Source organism: Nyctereutes procyonoides, unplaced genomic scaffold, assembly GCF_905146905.1.
Source record: "Nyctereutes procyonoides isolate TBG_1078 unplaced genomic scaffold, NYPRO_anot_genome, whole genome shotgun sequence".
In the NCBI taxonomy this organism is placed as follows: Eukaryota; Metazoa; Chordata; class Mammalia; order Carnivora; family Canidae; genus Nyctereutes; species Nyctereutes procyonoides.
The window spans coordinates 30,943,696-30,954,562 of NW_026575132.1; the positions used below are offsets into that span (position 1 = coordinate 30,943,696).

The window sequence follows — 10,867 nt, forward strand, 5'->3', positions numbered from 1 at the left end:
AGAAAGAGAAAGTGGAGCAAAAGAAATGTTGGAAGAGAGAATGACCGATGCCTGTCATTAGGGACTGATGGAGGCTGTGCAGCCACACGGAGAAGAGCCCGCCAGCCGCGGAGGGTGATCGGACCGCACCTGGCCTCGGTGCAGCTGGGAGCCTGCCTGTCCTGCAGCAGGGGGTGACGTGGGGGAAGAGCTGACCCCAGCAGTCCTCCAGGCACCTCCTCCCCGCCTTCCTCACTCCCCATGGGGTGGAGCGGGGAGGCTGCTGTGGGCTGCCAGGGGCCGAGGCTCACCTGCAGAGCACTGTCGGATGGAGTACCTGCCTCCCCCTCCCTTCCCTGTCCTCTCCCTCCAGGGGCAGGGATCCTGAGCACCTTGTCCTGGTGCTCCTGCTGAGGGGGTGGGGGCGGAGGGCAGGTCCTACAGGCTGCTTTCCTTTAGGGGACTGCGCAAGGGTACTCTAATTTCACTTGGTTACCAGGGGCTGGGGCGGGGACAGGGAGTTAGCGTTTAATGGGGACAGAGTTCCAGTTTGGTGAGGTGGGTGGGTTCAGACGGGTGGTGGAGATTGTTGTGCAACACTGAATGTGCTTAATGCCATGGAACCCGGCACTTAAAAATGGCTCCAGTGGTAAATTATATGTTACGTGTGTTTTACCACAATGAAAAAATACACCAGGCTTCATGTGAGTGAGTCTCGTCACTGTTGAAGAGGGAGTTATAGATGTGGGGGAGGCTAGAGTAACGCCTGTAGTGCTGGACTGAGGTAGAAGCTACAACACGAACTGGTACAGACTGGGTACATGCTGCTGAAGATGGGTTGACAGATAATGGGTAATATGGGGAGATGAGGATGATGATAGATCAGATGCATAGACACATGGATGATAGGTGGGTGGGTGGGTAGATGCTGGATGGATGGGTGGGTGGATGGATGATAGGTACGCAGCTAGACAGACGATTCACAGGTAGATAGACAGACATGAACAGGTGGGTGGGCTGGTCTACATGCGCCCCTGCCACCAAAAAGAGCCCACAGACCTGTGGATCTGCAACAGTGCACACCATCAATCCCAGGTCCCAATGGCCACTCCCACCTACACAGCAAGGGAGACAACTGCCCTTGACCAGGCAAATAACCCCACGGTGGGAGGAAGATCTCAGCGAGCAAGAGATGGCTTTGTGAAACCCTGGCCTTGGGCTGGCATCTGCCGAGGCCCCAGCTCTTTGCTCTATTTCTCACTAGTTCATAGCGTCTTTCTCTGCTCTGAACCTGTAGGCACCCTAAACGTGGAGCCTGTGAGCATCTTCCGTATGGGCTCCCGAGGCCATGGTGCGCTCCGGGAGGGCTGTGTGTGAGACGGGGATGCATGGGCCTCGTGTTTTTCAGGAAGTATTAAAAAAACAGTGTCCCAAGGGCTGTGGCCGCTCTGGGTTCCGCCTTCCAGATGGTGTGTGATGCAGCGCATGAGGACTTGAAGAGTTAGGAGGTCACCCCTTCTTTCCATGATGGAAAAGTATTTTCCCCATAAAGACCCATGTCCTGACATGGGCAACAGGTGCTGGAAGCAAGTGCAGGCAGCGATGCTGGTTCCTTACTCCGAGGCCAGAGTGTAAATGAGTCTGGCTCAGAAAGAAAACTGAACAACATATCCACGATTCTGCCTTAAAAAGTAGGTAAACTGAGTCTAGTTCAAAGCTGTTAAAAAGATGAGTTTACTCAGTAGTAGCCAAGGAATCATGATTCAGGAGCAGCCTATGGGCACAGTGCGACCGCCGGGGGCTTGGGCCTGGGCTTCAGTCAGGCCAGACCAGACCAGACTGGAAAACTGGCCATATTGTGCGGAGGTGCTGGCGGCCGCCGCAGCTTCTACCTGAGTCTTGGTCTGGCTGAGGCCGGTGGAGTCCCGGGCTGGGGAGGGAGCCGCAATGTCTCAGGCTGTGCAGACAAACAGAACTCAACCATCAGGCAAAACATGGGAACTCAGTTTATATGAATTACAACGAACACCTCAGGAGGCAATAACGGATGGCTCGGAAATTGTGGTTTCACCTCGAAGTCTACACAGTGAATTAATGTGCCCAATTTGTTTGGATATGTCGAAAAACGCCATGACTACAAAGGAGTGTTTGCATCGCTTTTGTGCAGACTGCATTATGACAGCCCTCAGAAGTGGTAATAGAGAATGTCCTACCTGTCGAAAAAAGCTAGTTTCTAAAAGATCACTAAGGCCAGACCCAAACTTTGATGCACTCATCAGCAAAATTTATCCAAGTCGTGATGAGTATGAAGCTCATCAGGAGAGAGTACTGGCTAGGATCAGCAAGCACAAGAACCAGCAAGCGCTCCGTCACAGCATTGAGGAAGGACTGAAGATACGGGCCACGAACAGATTATTACCACGAAAATGGTAGTGGAACAGAAGATAATGGTGACAGTTCTCACTGTAGCAATGCTTCCACGCACAGTATTCAGGAAGCAGGACCTGGTAACAAATGGACCAAAACACCTGATGATTCCGGGCTTGAGCTTGATAATAACAACGCAACAGTGGCAATTGGGATCAATGGATGGTGCTAGTGAAATTGAATTAGTATTCAGGCCTCATCCTACACTAATGGAAAAAGATGATAGTGCACAGACAAGATACATAAAGACTTCAGGTAATGCCACTGCTGACCACTTATCCAAGTGTCTGGCTGTGAGGTTAGCTTTGGAAGAACCTCGAAGCAAAGGAGAATCAAACCAGATGAACCTTGATACAGCCGGTGAGAAGCAGTGTACCACTCACATAGCAACAGCCAGTGGGCAGTTCACTGTATTAAATGGCTCTTTTTCTTTGGAATTGGTCAGTGAGAAATACTGGAAAGTGAACAAACCCATGGAACTGTATCATGTACCCACAAAGGAGCACAAATGAGCTTTTACTAAAACCAAGTCTGAGAATGAACTTTTTTTTATAGCCTATTTCTTTAATATTAAGGATGTAATGTCTTCACTTTTATGGACAGAATCGTGGATGTGTTGTTCAGTTTTCTTTCTGAGCCAGACTCGTTTACACTTATTAGAGTCTTTTCCCCTTAATTGAAGATTTCCTTTTCGAAAGGGACTGCAATTATTCAGGATTTTTCTTTCCTTTTAAAAATATATCTATGAATGGATAAAGAAGATGTGGTTTATGTATACAATGGAATATTACTCAGCCATTAGAGATGACAAATACCCACCATTTGCTTCGACGTGGATGGAACTGGAGGAGGGCGGGGGGTGGGGGTGAATGGGTGACGGGCACTGAGGGGGACACTTGACGGGGTGAGCACTGAGTGTTATTCTGTATGTTGGTAAATTGAACACCAATAAAAATTAATTTATTAAAAAAATTTAAAAAAATAAAAAATAAAAATATATCTAAGTTGTATGTTTTCACGAAGTATGGCTCCATTTGGAGCACCCTTTTGACCGAGGAATTTTTCATAGTTCTGTATTCTTAAGTGAAGATTCAGTTGACTATCTTTTCCCTCCCCTCAAAAGTTTTTTAGGCCTACAGAATGTTAATATGTATTTTGACTTTTTTTCCTGGAGTCTTGTATATTTATAGTTTTCTATATAAGCTGTAGTATCTTCATGAAGACCAATGCTCACATTTACTGTGCTTAAAAAACAATTCTCATAGGATTATTATTTTCATGGTATTTTCTTCCATAATATCTCATTTTTTAAAAAAGGTTCTTTATGAACTTAGTGTCCATTGTCATGCAATGTTATTTTTTTTTTCATTTTTTTCCCTCTAATTTTGGAATTTCTGATCCTGGGAAAGAGAAACAAAATGTCAACTTCTTTGAGAACTTGGTTCATTTACAGATTTCACTGAAGAAAGGAAAATTAAATTGGTCTTATGTAGTCTTCAAGTGTGTATTTAAAGAGGTCTTTTTTGTATTAGCTTTACTGACACTTCAGTTCCTTTTTTATGTGTATTTGATGTTTTTTCCTATTAAAGTACCAGAGATATGGAGATGTCTTGCACTTTAGCCTCGATGAAAGTACAAGATATGTTCAAAGCTTCCCTAATTCTTTTCTTATTGATAGCCAAGTAAGTTTCAAGAATAGCATGGCACATACACTGGCACATAAAATTGGAAGAAAAAAACAGTTTGTTTCTGTTAGGATAAGTGTGTTGAGCATTTCGGGTGGCCCTGTCAGTTTATAAATTTGGTGCTCTGCTAATCACACTCTAGAGAAGCAAGTTATGGAGCTTCAGCCCTGCCCTAGTGGAAGATTATTCTGTAGAAGAATGTTAGCAAATAGGGTAAAGTCATTCTACTCTTCTTAATTTAATTTTATAATGAGGGACAGTGTTGGGCTTTTGGAGCCAAGGTTTTTTGAAAACAGATTAGAAATAAGATTGACTTGTGTGTTACTTTTCATCATTGTCCTGATTCCAAGTATGTTCCAAGTTTATAATTATTAGAGTATTTACAAAGACTTGATTGCATTGAGAAATTAACTCCAAAGGGTTTTTTTTTTTTTTTGCTAGGGGTGAGTAGTCCTCCAGTACCATTTTAAGTAAATAACCTGTGTAGTAGTCATTGTAAATATTTCTGTCATTTTTGACAGATTGGGGCCAGCTTGGTGTTTGAAATCTTCAGCCCAATATGAAAACTTAAAGGCTCATTAAATTTTTTACCATTTTATTGAAAATATTTAAAATCTGTTTTTAAAGTTTTATCAGTCATCTGTGTCATGAAATTTGAAGACCACCAAAAATCAAGGGAAATTTTGTATTCAATTCCTTTTCTGGTGTAATGTTAAGTTGTGTAGATTATTAATGCATGTCCACTAAATATAACCCTGGCTTTGTGATATAACTGCTTGGATTTTATTGGTGATATTAGATTAGTGGTTGCAGACTGGAAAATTGCCCAAGTGGACAAGACCCGTCCAGTCGCACAAAGGAGTATTCAGCTTTTTTGGTGAGACCAACCTGATGGGGTCATTTGAGTAAATTCCAGTATTTTTTTTTTAAGATTTTATTTATTTATTCATGAGACACAGAGAGAGAGAGAGAGGCAGAGACACAGGCAGAGGGAGAAGCAGGCTCCAGGCAGGGAGCCCGATGTGGGACTCGATCCCGGGACCCAGGGTCACGCCCTGAGGCGAAGGCGGATGCTCCACCGCAGAGCCGCCCGGGGGCCCCAGGTGTTGTTTTCTTGCAGGCACACACGTGAGGTTTTCCGCTTGTGAAAGGAGTCCTCCCAGGGGCATGCTGAAGGCCACGGCCCGGGCTGACTCCCTGGGGAGCCCAGGTCTTCCCCCCGCTGTGCGCTCGCTCCCGCGCAGGGTGCTCTGCAGCAGGCCTCGCAGGGGCCCAGCTGGCGTCGCCTGCAGCTGCCGGCTCTGGTTTTGCCGAGGACATTGGACGGTGGCCACCTCTAGATCTCGAGGCTCTGAGACTTCACACTCAGCAGGGTCAGGACGTCACCAGGTCCCTTCTGCGGAGCAGCGACGACCCAGCCAGGCCTGAAAGCCAGACTGCAAACATTCTGCAAGGCTGCTGACAAGCGCAGTCGCTGCGGAACGTGTCATGGTGGGAGCTGCAGGGGTCCCCGAGCGAGCCTGGGCCCCCCGCCCTGCACTCTAGGAGCGGCGCCGCAGGACGCGGTTGTCTGCCCAGGCCACGGGAGCCGGCGGTGAAGGAGGCCCACCCGGCCCAAGAGCCCAGCCCAGGAGGAAGGCCTGCCCACGCGAGCTCCGCGCACCCTCGAGCCCTGTCGCGCCCCAGGGAAGGACCTCCTGAGACAAGGCCTCCGGGCGCGGGGGTTCTCCACTTCTGTTCCCGCATGTTCTCTGGTGGCTTTTGCTTCCACGCACCCCGAATGAAGAGAAATGTGAAGAACACAGGGCCGCCGGCGCGAGCGGGGCGGGCAGAGGGAAGGACAGGACGTCCCGGCGCGCCCCTGTCGGGGAGTGGCCCGCACCCCGCACGGTGAACGCGGGCGCTATGAAGGCAGTGCGGTCCCCGCAGCCTCGTGACCTGCAAGCCGTGGGCCCCGCGGCCTCCTCGCAGCCGCTGCTGGGTTGGGGGAGCAAGCGCCGAGGCCGCGTCTGCGGGACCGTCGGCTGTGTCCCTCAGGCCCCGTGCATGTCAATAGCCACATCAGTGCGTCGGTTCACAGACTGTGTTTTACGTCCAGCATGCAGTCCAAGCATATTTGAAACTTATCCAAATTTCCACGAACGCTGTAGGCCACAAGGGCAGCGTGTATGAGCTCGATGTCTTCAAGGTGAAACCATAAAACTGAGACCCAGTAATGATGCTCCCAAGATTTGCACTTTCCCCAGCTACGACCAGGAAGGCCAGCGGGGAAGAGCCCTGTGCAGCAGCGTCATCAGGGATGAGTTAGTGGGACCCGCTGCCGAGCATGGGACGTGGGTTGGGAAGGGTCACCGGGTTTTCTGAAGCCACGTGTGGGCTGGATTGTGCCCTCCCCCCCCCAAAACCAGACATGCTGGAGTCCAACACCCAGGGCCTCAAAGCACAACTTCACTTGGAAAAGGGTGTTTACAGAGGTAAGCAAGTCAAAGTGAGGCCATCAGAGCAGGTCCAGGGGGACCTGGACGCGGAGAGGGCAGCCAGCGAAGGGAGCCTCTGGGAGCTGAGACACCGGCGGGGACATGTCCTGCCCGCACCTGCAGAGGGGCCTGGCCCTGCCAACAGCCCATCTCGGACCACAGCCACCAGCACGAGAGGGGGCGCGCTCTGCGTCCCAGGCCGTGCGGCTCCAGTGCCGCTGCAGGCCACCGGGACAGAGAGGGCAGCGGCAGCTCGGGCTCGGCCAGCGGGCCGCCTCCACCTCCCAGCGTCCTTGCGTAAGTGTGCAAGCTCTATGCACAGCCGCTTACACGTCATTGTGGACGCAGATACGATCGGATGATGGCTGCGCCTGTGTCTTCCTCCGATCGGGCGGCGCCAACAGCGCACATCTCTGCCTCACAGCTCCGGAGGCTCGAGTCTGCGCCCGGCGTCGCCAGAGCCCACGTCCTGCAGCTTGGTAGGCGGCCGCCTTCTGGGGTGCCCTGCATGCACACGGCCGGGGAAGGCGCAGGGTCCCATCGTCAGGCTGCACCTCAGGCCCCACGTCGGGGGTGGGCGTCAGTTCACCCACGCGGGACGCGCAGCCACTCAGCCCGAGGAAACCTGCCCGGGACCACTCGCCCTCCTCACCGGGAGCCCGGGCGGGGCAGCAAGGACGATGCTGCATCCTCATGTTCTCCCCCCTGGGGGACATGTGGCGATTGCAACCTGGACACATGTGTCCCCAGGCGCCAGGGCCACAGGGCGCCAGGGCCACAGGGCACCTCGGGGACGCCCCCATCATCCCAGGGCTGGCTCTCAGGCCCTCGAGGGGTTTTATATACAGAATTCACAAGCTACTGCTTACACTGCTCGACACTCACCTGCGTGGCCGAGTTCCAATCGATGGGCCTGAACCGGATGGCTTGCCGGGGTCCCCGTGGCCCTCACGCCCTCCCGCCCAGGCCCTGGGCTGCGCGGATCAGCCACGTGCTCTCGGCCGCCAGACCCCAAGTCCCTGTCGCCCCCAGTTGCCCCGATTTGAGGTGACAGTGACAGCCACACCTGCCGGGCCGGACCGTGGCTTCACCTTGCGGGACTGAGGCAGCCCAGGGCCTACGAGGAAGGCGACAGCGCTGCGCAGACCGAGTCTCACAGCCTCATCTGTTCTCCTTCTGTCATGCACGGGGTGGCCTAACTACTCCCACGGCCACGAGGCCTCAACACGGGACAGGGCAGCGGCCTCCGTACCAGGACGGGACCGACACCAGCCGCAGATGCTTTGGGCCGCTCGTGGGGGGTGCATCAGCCGCAGGTGGGACGTCAGCTCCCAGCGGCCCAGGGCGCAGCAGCGGGCGCACAGACCACGTGGGGAGCGGCCCCTCGGCTGCCAGAGCTGCGTGTCACCCCCGCACCGGCTCGGCTTTTAGGACCTGCGGGTGGGCCGGGCAGGCGGCCTTGCCCAAGTGACCAAGCACACCTTCCCACGGACTCAAAGCTGCCCAGTGCACACACCAGGTGGCTTATTTTCATTTTTATTTTCTCAAGTATTCCTCATACCTGGCAAGGAGCCCGACACGGGTCTCGAACTCATGACCCTAAGATCAAGCCCCGAGCTGAGATCAAGAGTCTGACGCTCAACCAAGTGAGCCACCCCAGCACCCCCACAGAAAAGTCTCTCTCGATAATAAGACGAACGCTCCCGGACGGGGCAGCGGCTTCAGGGATTCCTCGCACCCTCTCCCCATGCACACGCCCTCCCCCCACGCGCTACCTGCCTCGCTTCACCCACTCACACCCACACCTGCTGCACTTGCTGAGCATTTTCAAAGTGAAGCACAGATGCCGGTGGTCCGGACTCTGAGCCCAGCCCTGCAGCACGCATCTGCCACAAGTGAGCACATCCGACGGCAGCCCCGTGACACCTTTGACCCCACTGAGGCGGCGCCACACAAACTCCCTAGAGACGTTCAGCTCAGCTCACGCTGAGACTTTCCCTTTGGCCCCAGGGATGCGTTCTGGCACCGCTGGTGTGAGACAGCCTCCAACCAGGGTTCACGCAGTAGGGGGAGCGGTTGGAGCCTCGCTGTCACCCGCAGGCACGCCATCCCGCACACTGCAGGGACCACCGGCGCCCCGCTCAGGTCCCGCCTTCTGCTTTGGGCCAGCTGCTTCTCGGTGGCTCCATGCAGGGTGTTCCAGGACTGTCCCCCTGAGGCCTGCACATCTGGCCCCCTGAGGTCTACACTTCTGTCCCCCTGAGGTCTACACTTCTGTCCCCCTGAGGCCTGCACATCTGTCCCCCTGAGGCCTGCACTTGTGGCCCCTGAGGTCTGCACATCTGTCCCCCGAGGCCTACATATCTGTTTCCCTGAGGCTGAACTTTTGACCCCTGAGGCTGGTATTTCTGATCCTAGAAGCCTGCACATCTGGCCACCCCGGAGGCTTGCACATCTGTCCCCCTGAGCCTGAACTTCTGACCCCTGAGGCCTGCAAATCTGGCCCCCTGAGGCCTACACATCTGTCCCCCTGAAGCCTGCATATCTGGCCCCATGAGGCCTCCACATCTGTCCCCCTGAGGCCTGCACTCCTGACCCCTGAGGCCTGCACTTCTGACCCTTGAGGCCTGCACATCTGGCCCCTGAGGTAGCACATCTGTCCCCATGAGGCCTCCACATCTGACTCCCTGAGGTCTGCATATCTGTTCCCTGAGGCTGAACTTCTGACCCCTGAGGCCGGCACTTCTGACTCTAGAAGCCTGCACATCTGTCCCCTTGAGGCCTACACATCTGGCCACCATGGAGGCCTGCACACCTGTCTCCCTGAGGCCTGCACCTCTTTCCCCCTGGGGCCTCCACTTCTGAACCCTGAGGTCTGCACTCCTGACCCCTGAGGCCTGCACATCTGTCCCGAGGCTACACATCTGTCAACACAGGATGTTGATCTAAGGCCTCAGCTGGCCAGAACACCTCATAGATGACAGCGTAACAGGCAGCCTCATGCAGGAGAGACCCCACCAGCCACCACATACAACTATAATGACAGTACAATGGGTAGTGAGAGACAATTAAATTAGAAAGTGAGGGATGGGGGGGCCTCGGTGTCTCAATGAGGTAAGCATCCGACCCTTGGCCTCAGTCATGTCTCAATCTCAGGGTTGTGAGTTCAAGCCCCAGGCTGGGGTTCCACTTGGTGTGGAGCCTATTCAGTAGTAACAAGAAAGAACGTCCAGTGTTAGCAGCCCTGCTGAGAGTGGAGTCCAGGGTTTACTAGGTCCACAGGGATGGTGCTGACAGCAGAGTTGTGTCAGCAGCGAAACAAACTTCAATCCCCTTAAAGCACTTGTTCTGAGCACAAAGCGTTGGCCATCTCCCAATGGAGGAGCCCGCCCTGAGGTTTGGGCCTCCCGTGGGGGCTCGTCGTTCTTCCTAGGAGTCCAGAACAGCACTGGAGAGCAGTCCGCCTGGTCAGAGGAGGGTGCCGGTCCCTCCCCCTGAACACTGTGCAGAATGTAACCAAGTGGACTTGTACCACCTGTCCAGGTGAACCGCACCAGGTCCCATCCCACTCTGCAGGCCCTGGCCACTGCTGGGGTTGCCCACTCTGAAGACTCTGATTGCAGGCAAGGCCCCCAACCTCCAAGACCTCTCCAGTGCAGTCCATGCTAGTGGAGACACGGTTGGCCTGGGGCTGGTTTCACATCGGGGTCACCCAGGAGGGCACAGGGCAGTGGAGGGATGAGGTGGGTGCTCCTTCCTGTAAGCAGGGCTGCTGTTCCCCTTACTGACCAAATCCTTTGGGAAGATGTCTGACTTCACATGTTATTATCCACCTTAGAGTAACACAAGGGGCTTGTGTAAAACATCCTGCCTTCGGCTTTGAGCCTGAGATACCACCTTGATAAGCAGCAACTGTCTTTTTCAACATCTTCTAATGCACATAAGATTCCAACACAGGCAGACAGACACCTTGTACATTCAAAGTATTTTTGCTGTGGTTAGCTTCATTTTGTTTTTAGGTGATTTTTTGGTCTTTTTTTTTTTTAATTTGTTAGCTTTTATTCATTCTTCTGAAAATGTAGGGATAAAGTTGACCAAATTGTTTAAAAATATACTTGGGGGGGCACCTGGGAGGCCCAGTGGGTGAAGCATCTGCCGTCAGATCATGATCTCAGGGTCCTGGGGTCGAGCCCCACATCGGGCTCCCTGCTCAGTGGGGAGTCTGCTACTCACTCTGCTTGTGGCTATTCCTGCTTACAGTCTCTCTCTGTCTCTCTCAAATAAATAAAATCCTTTTAA

General features: G+C 53.2%; 1 pseudogene; it reads left to right on the top strand.

Annotated features, from left to right (window-relative positions):
* Window positions 1–1,926: 1,926 nt before the first annotated feature.
* Window positions 1,927–2,918, top strand: LOC129523017 (E3 ubiquitin-protein ligase RING2-like; annotated as a pseudogene).
* Window positions 2,919–10,867: the final 7,949 nt, after the last annotated feature.